General features: G+C 47.5%; 1 protein-coding gene across 6 annotated transcripts in view; it reads right to left on the bottom strand.

Moving 5' to 3' along the window:
- The window catches only part of RREB1 (ras responsive element binding protein 1), a 175046-nt gene that overhangs the window by 122028 nt on the left and 40073 nt on the right, over window positions 1–12945 (bottom strand). For 2 of the 6 annotated variants that reach the window (XM_024552287.3, XM_024552289.3), the window contains exon 1: window positions 10149–10428. The exons of 1 other annotated variant lie outside the window; for it this stretch is intronic. The gene's annotated coding sequence lies outside the window, so the exon portion shown is untranslated. 3 more of the 6 variants (XM_045189096.3, XM_053920352.2, XM_053920353.1) reach the window with 3 other exon arrangements.

Here is a 12945-nt window from a genome sequence, read left to right as displayed (position 1 = left end):
CTTTGTATAAGCTGTTTGTTCTCTAGCATACCCTCCTTCCCTTCACCATCCTTCAGACATTAACTCATATGCTACTTCCATGGGGTGCCTTCCTTGACCTGCCTTCCAGCATCCTCTGCTACAGACACAAAGGCCAAATTTCACTTCATGTTCTTGTCAAACTTAACTTTTAGCACTTAGCACAGATGTAAAAATGATTTAGTGGTTGCATGTGTCTCTTTCAACATCTATGAAAGAGGTAGCAACTGTCTCTTATACTAATACCCATGGTATTCAGATATATAGTAGATAATTCACATATTTATTGATAAATAAAAGTTGATAACTAAAGATCTGTAAATGTTAACAAAACAAAACAAAAACCACTATGAGGGTGGCAAATTTGGGGTTACAAAACTGCCTATACTCCAAAAGGATATTGAATCTGATACTGAATCCAAATTAATATAACGTTTTAGAAGGGGTTATGAAGCTTTACAAAGTTCTTGTACCACAAATGGTTTTCATAAATCTTATAAATTCAGAGATATAAGAGTTAAGCTTCCTTTAAATTATACTTGGTTTAAAATGTTAAGTAGGACAATTTAATCCAATATAGGTTTAACTAAGTAAGTCGTGGGAAAGCTGCTTGGTATGTCACTAAGCAGTTTCATATAATTATCCCTCAAAACAACTAAAAGCCCTAAAATGGAAAAGAAAACGGCTTTTTATATGTTTGTAATTCCTTGTTTGAAAAGGAAACTCATTCACATGGTTCAAAATGTAAAGAGTGTCCATAAGCAAAACGCTGCTCACCCCATCTTCCTGGTTCCTCTCCGGTTTCTGGAGATATTTGTACCACTTTTAAAAGAAAGGTAAGAAAAGATTTTAAGATGACTTTGTATATTCATAAGTAGTTTTTCTCTTTTTCTACAATTAAATCTTGGTATAAATAAAACAGTGAAGATGATTCTGTCTATAAATATTGCGTATAATCAACCTCAGTCAAGTACGTATATTGAGCATGCACAAACACAAAGAAAGTAAGACCCGTATCCTATAGGTTTCTGGTTTGGTATTTTGTTTTAAATCCAAGGAGTAACAGAAAAAAAGAAAAGTTAAATTATACACAGACCAATACTCCTATTAACTCATACCACTAATGAAACAAAAATCTAACTAAACAAAGAAAATGGGCCCACACATTGGAGCTCTAAAATGATTTTTGGGCTTTGATCTGTGTGCCCACCTCTCCTATTTAACATAAACTTCAAACCAAGAGCCAATCAACAGTGGTTATAATTAGTAAGGGCTCGAGTGTGACAGCCTTTAGTGTAATCAGGCATTAACATAGATTTTTTTTTTCTCTTAAATTTCGAGTAAATTAAGCTGAGCAAACGTTTATTTTAAAACGTCTGTAATTCAAAATTCTTTCTCACTAGTGTGTACTTAACCAAATTTCTGCATGATGGATGTGCTGAAAACATTAGTTTCCTTCTTTTACTTTGTACTGATATTTAGAACTTAGCTTCCAAATTACACATGCTCTTCTCCAAAAATAACCTGTACCTCTTCAAAAACTCATTTTTGCATTAGAAAACAACTCCAATCAACACCCATTATCAAATAAGCACCAACTACCCAATACTTGTGCTAGGTACAAAAGATGGAGAGAAAATATGAGTACAAGTCTCTTCTCTAGTCTTGGGGGTGGGGGACATGTCAACAGGTAAATTACAACTGACAGACTCAACAGACCGGGATAAGGGTTATTCTGGGTGGAGGACCTCATTTTCCCTGGAGGTGCTGTTTCAAATTCGTCTTGAAAGACTTAAGGAATGTCATTTGCTAGAAGTGGGTGGGGATAAAACAGAATGACCAATCCATGCAAAAGCATAAGTAGTGAGAAAGTATTCAGTGTGGCAATGGTGTAGAAGAGAGAATGGCAAGAGCTGAAACTAGAAAGACAGTTTGGAAGCTGATGATAAAGTTCCTTGTGTGCCAAGGTGAGGAGTTTGGATTTCTTCTGTAGACAACAGGGAGCCATGCGATGTTTTTCAGCAGGCAAACACCATGTGCAGTTTTAGTTGTTGAGGACAGCAGAGAGTGAACTGGAGTAAGGACACACTGGTGGCAAGAAATTAACTGAGGAGGTGTTTGCAGCATGATGAGGGCCTTAGGTCAGGAGCAGTGGGACAGTCAGTTTCAGTGTGAGACTGAAGTTTCAGGGAGGATCTGCTGAGGACTGTGGGGCTGAGGGCTGAAGGAGACAGGAGTCAAGGACAGCAACATGCCTTCTGGCCTGGAAGACAGGGTGGATGGTGAATTTCAGATCCCATTCTAGAAGTGAGGAAAATGCCTTTTATATGACACGTTACCTCTGAGGTACCTACAGGTGACCTGGGTGACAGAAGGTTCCAGGTTGGGAAAAGCTGTAAATGGAGACGGAGAGCAGCGAGTCACCAATTTATAGGCTGGAGGAAAAGAAAAAAAGCACCAAAACCTCTGGTTAAGGGAGGCAGGGAGGGGGGACAGGTGGCCTTGGAGCAAGCAGGTCACTGAGCGCCATCAGCACCAATGGATGTGAACTGGATGCTGGCAGTCTGTCCACTAGTTAAGGATGTTAAGAAGAGCTACCTTTGAGAGTCACATTTCTAGATGGGAAGTGGGAATCCAGGGGGCAACTATCACTTCCCACCCAGGCAGCCGTCCCTTTTCTGGATTTTCCACTCTCTTCCTACCTCTTTCTCCACATCAGAGCCTCATCCATGCCTCCTGCTTGTGTGACAGGCCTGGGGGGGGGGGGGGGGAACGACCAGGACTAGTGGCTCCTGTGGCTAAACGATCACTCCTGTCACTATCGGAAACATTTTTGATTTGAGGAATTCAGTTTTATATTTGTACACATTTTTTTTTTTTTAAATCAAGGTCCAGGAGTCCCAAGAACATGAAAATAACCATGGTCTCTTCCTCGTGTTTCCTCCCCATTCCTTCCAGCCCCAGCAGCAGGTCTGCCATCCACCCTCTCAAAGAGATGCATGCACAGAAAGCCAGACTCCAAAACACTGCCCCATAAAAAGGGTGGATAGTTATGTAAGAATTTTGCAAAAACTTGAGAAGGCAAAATAAGGGAGACTAGGAGAGCAGAAGCATTAGCTGTCAAGTGAGTAAGGGCTAGTTCCAACACTTTTAAAAAGGGTGGGGGCAGGGGTGGGGAGGGGGCCATGGTGGTATACTTCGTGTTACGCTACAATGGGAGGGAGGACTGGCAGATGACAGCACGGAGCAAGTTTCCTAAATGACTGAAGAAGTGACTTGGAAAGCTGAGCCAACTACCAGAACAGCTTCCCCGTGCCAATGAATCTGGTTTGCTTTAGAAGCAGATGAGTTCTAGAACTTTTATTTACCAAGAGGTTTTAAAATACATTTGATGCCACTTAAGGTTTTCCCCAACCCCAAATTTTCTGTGAAACCTCGAACTTGCCAACCATCATACCTTACAGGCATGTAATAAGACCTTCCTTGCTTTATGAAATTTCAGATGTCCAAATATATCACATGTAATGCTATGAGTACACCCAGGCTACCTGCACATAAGACACAGGCTACAGCTACAGCTCCTTTAAAGCACACTTGCTAGTCCTCCACTCAATTTGGGACTGGGTAATCCTTTGCTGTGAGGCCATCACTGTGGTTTGCATCTCTGGCCTCTTCCCACTAAAGGCCAGGAGCACCCCTCCCCCAGCAAAGCAATCAAAAATGTCTCCAGACTTTGCCAAATGCCCCCTGGAGGCAAAACCAACAAGTTGAGAACCACCGCTTTAAAGGCAGAGTCTAAAGCTGACAGTCTACCTCTTCCTTATCCAGTCCTTATTCACTAAGAATATATTGCCAGTTCCGTTTGTCTCTTGGCACTCGAAGCAAAAAGAAAGTGCTTCCTCCCCTCATTTGAACATAAACTCCTAGGCAAATTCTGCCTAAAGTAATGGTGTTGTACACAATTCTGGAAAGGAAATCCAGAGTGGACACCCACAAAGCTTCCTGAGCTCAAAATATACTACTTTCTTCCATATATAGATTTTGACTTTCTGGAACTTTTATTTCATCCCTACAACAACCCCACGGTGTAGAAAAGCTGCTGAAAAAACGTGCATAATGGTATTCATTAACCGAAGTGCTGCCAAAGGCTAAAAAGTTTCTTTTTTAATTGGCTTACATCTTCAGATTCAACCACAGAATTATTTTTAAAAGGACCTGGTCCCATTTTAAACACACACACACACACACACACACACAGATACAGAGGTATTTTGTATGTTTATTGCTCAGTCTTCTGAGGCCAAGAAGACTTTAAAAAGCAGGTGGTGTAGACCCTGGCCGGATGGCTGTCGGTTAGAGTGCCACACTGGAACACCACGGCTGCGGCACAATCTCCAGTCAGGGCCCAGGCAGGAGTCAACCGGTGAATGCCTAACTCAGTGGAACAACAAATTGATGTTTCTCTCTCTCCTTCTCTTCCTTCCTCTCTCTAAAAATCAATAAATAAAATTTACAAAAGAAAAAAGCAGGCATTGCACAGAGCTGAGCTGGAGTTAGGAATTCTGGATCCTAGGTTTGATTTAAGGCCAACCACTTGGTGGAAATAAGCATAGCTGTAAAACGGGTTAATATACCCAACCCAACCCTCACTATGTTGCTCTGAGGATAAAACTGGAACTTATAAGCGTCTTCTTCACTTTGTCCAAGGTACACCCTAATGAAAAAGGAAATTTTCTAAGTAATTAAACCACTAGAAGTCTCCAAACATTCGTATAACAATCCTGCCCCCCAATCTCTGAAAAAGGGGGAAAAAGAGATGAGATACCTAGCAGGCCAGGGGAAAAACAAATAGAGCCATTTAAAAGCTTTATCTAATTACCCCCACTGAGACTTTTTCTCTGCAGTCTGGCCGGCTGACAAAGAATGTGGGGGTTTTCACTGGGCTTTCTCCACCCCATCAGGACCACCCGCCCTCATGGAGTCTGAAAGGCCTCAGGTGAATCCTGCAGGAGCAGTCAGTGCCCGGTCCTGGGGATTTTACAGAGGCTTTCAAATTCTCTTAGCATTACTTGCTTGAATCATACTGAACAAACAGTCTCCACCCTCTCCCACTCCTTTTATCTGGAGCACCTATTCACCAGCAGCCACCTCTACTGATGGCTGACTGGCTCACCTGTATTCTGAAGTACCATCAGAAACAAGATGCACCAGTAACTGGAAGAAACAGCTCCCTGTGCCCTCCTCCCCAGCCTCTCCTCCTCTCCACCGCACCCCATCTCCACCAGCAGTCAATGCCCAGGGAAGGTGAGCCAAGAAACAGATCAGCACAGTTGATGACTGTCCCACAGGACAGCTAACACAAAAGGGAAAAGTCCATCACCCTCACTCCCCATCTTTCTCATTCTTCTACCCCAGCTGTAATGCAAACACAGCAGATGGTGTTCCTCTCTGTATTCTGCCTCCTATGGGAGTGGGGGGAATTAAAAATAAGTGATGCATTTCAGAAAACAAGTCGCATGCCTCCCCCTCGGTTTCATACAGTACACCTTTCACCTCTGATTTATAGGGAGGCCTCCCAAGATGTGGAAACCAGCATGTGACCCCTGCGTTTTGAAGAGTGCCATGGCTATTTCTACCCAAAAATCATTTCCTAAATCAGAGACAGAAAACTCACACACCCCACCCCCTCAAAGGAACCCATCCAATTTCTTAATTATATTTGGATATAAAAAATATTACCCAACTCGCCTGTTCAGTAGGTCATATGCACACAAGTAACCTTGAGGCAGGGAAACTTTTGACTTATAGAGGACTTGACTTTCAGCAAAGAGATGATTACCAACCAAGGATTCAGTTAGCATTCAACCATTTTATCTCACTGAAAAAACTCAAGATCCTTTAACACACTTCGGGTAAAAATGTAATGTAAATCACAATTTTTTCCCTAACATTTGGTCAGTCCTTCCAAAGATATTCTAAACCTAATATAATTATCTTCTAAAGGTATTAAGAACTGGGCTGAGTAAACTGAGATGGAGAAGTGGAATGCAAAGGAGAAGCCCTATCAAAACCTAAAGGAATGATAATCTCAGTAAAGGGGGAAGAAAACTGTGTCTTGTTATCAGGAGAGACTACACTGCATACTTTCTATTGATACTATGTTGCATTTCTATCTTTTAAATGCAAATCTGTTTAATAACGACTGAAGTTAGACATCACTTTATGTGTTAGGTAGATTTTCCAAAACAACTAAAAATTCTGTTATTAATAAATGAAGTATGGTGATGTTACTCACACATACCCTCCAGAAGGGAAGGTTTAACCTGAACACACAGGTAATGGACAAGAAGTCCGCCCAGACAAGCTGCCATCTGACACCAGAGTTGGTCAGACAGCATGAACTTCAATTAAAAGACACTTACAAAAGAGAGATTATTTAAATATGATAACAAAAACAAAACAAACTTAACACCCTACCTTCCTGGGTCAAAGGACATGGAGGACTCAGAAATCAATTAAATCTAGTAAATAATGCAAAATGGGAAAGAACTCCCTTTCAAAAACGCTTCGGTTAATTTTAGCATCCTTCTGTTTAGCTGCTTAGCAACCCTTATCCTATGACCTTTTGAGCATCACCTACTTTTCAGAAGGATAATGAAGAGACACATCAAAAGGATTCACTTCTGACTGTTTCTAGTAAACACATTTAACCAAGTTTTGCAGGAGTTAAATTTATGTTAATTATGACATACAAAACCCTAAAAGAGTAGGATTTCTTAAACTTTATAAATCAGAAAATACCGTTTGCTGAAGGTAATAAATGATGTTGACAACTAAGCATAAGATATCGAGATTTCCAAACTGGCCTAGAAAGTGAACCAACACAGCAATTCAAAAATTGTACATAAAAATGAAAGCTACATAATGAAAGCAACTAGCTACTGTAATTAACAAACAGCTGTTGATCAGGTGCAGGATTAACAAGGTTAGGTTTATTTTCAATATTCTGTGCCTGTCTCAGATGTAAATAAGACCTCAGGGGTCAGCCTGAAGAAATCTAAAATAAAAGACCCTTGAGTCAAAAGGTCACCTGTTGGATGATGTGAGCAATTTGGAATGGATGCACCACCTGTGCCAGCTGAGTCAGACCCACGTTCCCCATCAGTAACAAACACTTCTCGGCCATAGGGCTTAGATTCTGATTTTCTGATGAGAAATAAGTAGCGTCTACGAAAACCCAGAGATTCATATGCCATATAACATTAAGCAGCAGCATTTAAGAGTATCACATAACCAGCAAATCCTCTTTAAAAAGAAACATCCTAAACTGCAACCAGCTTAGCAGTATTTTTCAGAATAATAAAACAGTGCAAGTTCATTAACAACCTGAAGTGGAAGTACAAGCTAAACAAATAACTAAATCAAAGGGTTTCTCCCATTCTTTTGTAAAAATGGGGTAGGAGAGAAAGTATTTTTTCACACATTTAAAACTTGATAAAAGCCATTCAAATGTTTAATTCATCAGTGTAACCAAAGCTCAAAACACATCAAAGCAGGATCCATCAGCCGGTACCCAGAAGGCTCCCTCCAGAGAGCAGCAATAAAAAAACAAAAACAAAAATAACCCTAAAATTAGTGGTTCACCTTTGCATAAATTTGAAGAATAATTTCGAACTCAGTCCTTCAAAAGTTCTTTGTGACTCTTGAAGGAAGCACAGAACTAAATGTTTGCAAAAAAAAGAAGAAGAAAGAAGTTTCAGCCAAGACTTCAGCCTTAGACTTCCGGGTTACATCATGTGTTAGAACCATACCTGCCTACTCGAAAAGGCACCAGATCTGGGGGATGCTTTTTAAGGACTGTGAAAGTGGTGGTGGGGACCGGAGGGGGGGGGGGGTGAGCAACCCCCTCCCCCAAAAAACCACATAATTTTCTTTGCAGTTCCTTCTTCTCCACCTTCCACTTCAATTAAACTTATTTCAGAATACACTCACGCGCATGCACAGACCACTGCATATCTGAAGAAAATCTCAAAAATATGGGATGCACATTAGCTACTCAGTCTTTGCAGAAATCGTCTCAAGTCTCCTCTTCAAGACAGAAATACCTCGCTATTTCCAGCATCCTTATCCAACAAGCAAACTCTATTTCCATTGGCTTTCAAAAGTCTAAGCTTAAACCTAAACTCTAAAACAAGCATGAGAGTTAATACCACTACTGAGGAAAATCCTCGGACAGGTTTTTCAGCATACAAAAAAGTTGTATTTTTTATTCACCCTCTATCCCTCTCTACCACCATCACCATCACCCGCCCCCAAAGAAGAAAAAACTCCGAAGTGCCCCGAATGTGTGCTGCTGCTGGCTCTGAAGCCGTGTAGAATTTCGTAATGGAATGTGAACTGCTCGTCCGGATCTGGGCTCACGTTCTATCTTCTAACCAGTAAGGAGCGAGGAAGGGCAAATCTGCTGAGCAAGGAGAAATACTTTCCTCCTCTTTTATAACCCATCACGGATGCATCGCGGACGCTGGAAGCGAGCTGCACCACGGCGCCTGTCAACCAGCCGGCCCGCCTGCGGGTCCTCGAGCCCCCTGCGCCCCACCCCTACCCACCCGCAACCGCCCGAAAAGTAAAGTGGCCCCGCCGAGAAGTGGGCTCCGTCGCGCGGAGTCCCGCACTCACGCGCCTCGCGCGGCCCAGCGAACGGTCGGGGAACAAGTCACCACATCCTCGACGCGACCCTCGGCCGGGTTCAGAAAACACGCCGCTTCCCAGGGAGGGGGCCGGCGACGGGAAGGACCTCCCCGCTCCTTAGCAACCATTAAGGTCGCAGTTTCCTAAGAGACGGCGAGCGGGGAGGGGGCGCGGGGGGCTGAGCCCGAGGCCGGGGGTGGGGGGGGCGCAGGGTCCCCAGCCTCTCGACGCCGCTCCCCCCGCCCCCACACCGTCGCTGGGCGCTGCGGGCCGGGATGGGAGGAGGAAGGAAGCTCCAGGAACTCGCAAAAAATTGGTCCAGCGGGCAGCGGACAAAAGTTTCCGAGAGCGCTCCACAGCTGGGCGGCGAAGCGGGCCCCGGCAGCCGGCCCCGCCTCGGATGCTCCCGGCCTCCTTCCTGTGCTCGTGACGGCGCCGGGCGCCGAGCCCCCCCACCCCCCACCGCGATGCAGGCTCAGCTCCGCACCGATGGCTCCCACGAAAACACGTACACGGCCAACGGAAGGGCAAGGGAACAATACGCGGGCAGGGCTCCGGCCCCCTCAGCCCCCGGTCACCCGGGACGGTGGTCGGCGTGACCCCCAGCCACGAGCCCGGAACGGACGAGGGAGCAGGGCTGCCCGCGGCCCCCTCCCGGCCGGCGCCGTCCGCCGGGGAGGATCAAAGTCCGCAAAGCAGGGTGCGGCGGATGCTCCCACCGCGCAGCCCCGAGCGGGCACCCCCGAGCCGGCACCCTGGGCGGGCACCCCCCGATACCTTGCGGCCGCAGGCGGGCGCCGTCATCTCCGCGCTGCTCGGCCCGAGAGGGACTCGAAAGTATGTAGGAGAAAAGTTTCCCCTCCCACATGGGGGGGGAGGATGTCGGGGGAGCGAGGGCGGAAGATGGAGAGCAGCGCTGGGAAGATGTTTCAGGCGGCGGTGCGTGCACCATCCGAGTCCCCGCGGCGGTGGTTAAAAATAAATTGGGCGGCGGGCGCGGCGGCGCGGGTCGGGCCGGATTCCTGCGCTCGGACGGCTAATATGGATGCGCATCAGGTCCCGGCGGCGGGGCGCTGCGGCGGCCGCGGCGGCTCGCGCTGGGAGCTGGTTGGCAGAGCCGGCGGCTCGGGAAGGGGAAAGGAGCGGAGGAAGGGGAGGAGGGCGGGGGGGGAGGAGGAGGAGCGGCCCGGCGCGCAGCCCGAGGGGAGAGGGCTGCCCAGCTCATCCCGGGCCAGCCCCGCCGCCCCGGGAGCACGTAGCGCGGCGCGGGGCGCTCGGGTCCTCGACTCCGCGAGACAGCGAGTTTGAAAAGTACGACGCGCTGTGGAGACTTCACCCTCCCCATCCCCAAAAGTTCTTTAAAAGGTCGCTCCCACTCAGCCCCGGACACCTCGCTGCCACCCGAGTCCAGGGAGCCGGAACCCCGGGCGCGTACTTACGGCCGGGCCGGGCGCTCGGCTCCCAGGCATGATGCCGTGGGGACCGGTGGGCTTCGGGGAGAGAGCGAGGAGAGATGCAAACTTGTTCCGGAAAAGGAATCAAAATGGCGTTTCTGGATGTGCAAAGTTCATCAACTCCGTAGTCACTTCCCCTCCTCCTCTGCTCCCTCAGGGAGGGAGGTGGGCGAGGAGCTGGCGCCCCCGGCGCCCCAGCCGTCGTCCGGGCCCCCGCCTCGGCCCCCCGCCCCGCGTCCGCGCCCGCACGCTCGGAGACTCGCTCTCCCCCGCTCACCCTGATAAGTAGACACATCACGTGTTGCTCCTGCCAGTCTCCTGGGGACGTGTTACAGAACCGCCGCGGCGGCGGCTCGGGCTGGGGGTGGGAGGGGCCGCGGTACCCGCCTGGCCCCCCGCCCCGGCTTTAGCGGGGTGACCGCTGTTTCCATTCCAGGATGGATGGAGGTGCAGTCGCCCACCCCACCCCCACCGCAGCCCCAGGTTTGCCGCGAGCCCTCCGCAGGCGCCCCGGGCCAGGGCTTGGGTCGGGCTGCCCCAGGGTAAGGGTCTCAGCGGCCGCAGCTGAGCCTGATCCCAATCAGCCCAGCGCTCGCGGGCCGGCCACCTTTTAGGACCACCGCGCTCCCTCCCCTCCCGCCCCTCACGGCAGCCGACTCTCCGCCCCCAGCTTTCCATCACTTTACTCCGTGGTTTGTTTCACTATTTTAACGCAGGAGAGGAGAGAGGTAGCAACGCCCCGGTGTGTGAGAGGGGCTCCTCGGAGGCCCGGAGGGGGTAGCGTGGGGGTCGAGGTGCCTGGCCTGGCGCCGCCCCTCTGGGATCTTGGAGGTGAATGGTAAGGTGAACCCCACCCGTGCCCTTCCCTCTCCACGAGGTTCTCGCTCCGCATCCAGGTGAGGCGAGTAGATGATGGGTCAGGAGATAAAGGAACAGGCTCTTCACCCGGCCCCCAACTTAGGGCTTTTTCTCCCAGGGAGCGGTACTTGGTCCTTTCAACTTTGGTGCTGCCATCCGGGAGCGTGTTCCCCGTCCGACAAACTCAACGCTGACTTGGCCCTTGTCACTCTTTCCTCACCACCTTCCACAACTGATGTTTAGGCGGGAGCTGCCGGCCCCCAAGGGGCAGGAAGGCAGAGGTTTCTAGGGCCACAGTGTCCCCACCCCGCGAAGGAACGGCTGATGCTGTGTCATCCACATCACCCTCCTAGGCATCAGGGAAGCCACATGCAATATCTCTTTCTCTCAGAGGGCTCCTGTTTCAACTCTGAAAAGCAGGGGCCTCCTCCGGGCCGCTCTCCATCTCTACAGCTCCCTCCACCGTGCTTAGCCCTGGCTGCTGTGGCCCAAATTATCAGGGAGCCCAGGGAAACCAGGCCTGGGCTGTGCTTCCTCCTTAAAGCAGCTGACATGTTTCCAACTGTTAATACTTTTCCTACCGAGGTTCTGAAAGGGCCTGTTCTCGGCCTTTGGAAACAACTTCAGACAGATAAAGGGTGACTGTGGTTGTGGAAAATAAACACCACCACACACCCCAAATCCTAAAGACAAATATGCTTCCTAATGGTTGCAGAGAATACTACTGTAGAATTATGCACTTGAGACTAGTTAGGCAAGATGATGTTGTATATGTACAGAAAGGTCCCTACTCTACTTATTACGACCTTTGACCTTGACTCCACCACACCAGCTCCTCTGAGGACACCTGCACACCAGACAAAGTTTTAGGCCCAATCATAGGCCTTTAATTTCCAGCCTTCAGTGGCACTCTAGTTTTCAGGGCTGCAGGTAGAAGTGTCTAACTAGGGATGGACTAAATGGATGGGTCCTGGCCAAGACAGAACTCTCTAGAACAAAGCAAAAACAGTTGGACTATTACCTCTGACTTGAGATAAGGCTAAACCACTGCCCAAGAGGGAACTGATTCAGCTGGCTGTATCTCTGATGTCCAGATTCATCAAAATTAAGTTTTCAAAACCTGTTATGTTTCCCATGGTCTACTGTTTACGGAGGAAAACTCTGTGCAAAGACGCTTTAGCACTTGCATTTTTCTAAGTCTCTTCTACCCCATGTCCCCACCTGTATTATCAAATGCTTTTTTGAAGACAGGTCTGCCTTGGGAGGAAGTCTTTAAGCAGGAGTAATAGTTCACACAGCACCACAGAATTGGTGTCTGGAGCTTCCAAGTTGTAACAAGTTCCAATGACAAGGCAAAGGAAGGGCCGTGTAGGGGATGCTACTTTATTCATGTGCTCTGTCCTGGACTCAGGAATTAGCCTGTCCTGGTTTCTTCATTCAGTGGTAGGGTTTGAGTAGGAAAAACATCGAAGTTGGAATTTTGCTTGTGATTTAGCTTATTCTGTAGAATACATTCAAATCTGCAAAGCTACATGAATTTGTCATGACAAATCACCACCTTTATAATGTCACCTAGATAACACTGGCAACTAAAAAGAGAAAGAAAACAGTTTAAAAGTAACTTTTAAAAACTGAATTCTAATGATACTGGGCACTGTGTCATCTTTTCTAGCTGATTAATAAACTTGCAAGTCAAATGACCTGCTGAAAGTTCTGTTTGTTCATATTATATATAAAAATCATGTATCTGAGAAATATTTATCAAATTAATAGGTAAAAAGAGTCATGCTGTCAAAACCACAACGAGATGCTACTTCATATCCACTAGGATGGCTAAATCAAAAACACATAACAAGCGTTGGCAAGTGTGTGGAGAAACTGGAACACTTGTGCATTGCTGGTGGGAAGTAAAATGCTGCAGCCA

The sequence above is a fragment of the Desmodus rotundus genome, chromosome 3 (genome assembly GCF_022682495.2).
Source record: "Desmodus rotundus isolate HL8 chromosome 3, HLdesRot8A.1, whole genome shotgun sequence".
Lineage (NCBI taxonomy): Eukaryota > Metazoa > Chordata > Mammalia > Chiroptera > Phyllostomidae > Desmodus > Desmodus rotundus.
This window is presented reverse-complemented; position numbering and strand designations above follow the sequence as displayed.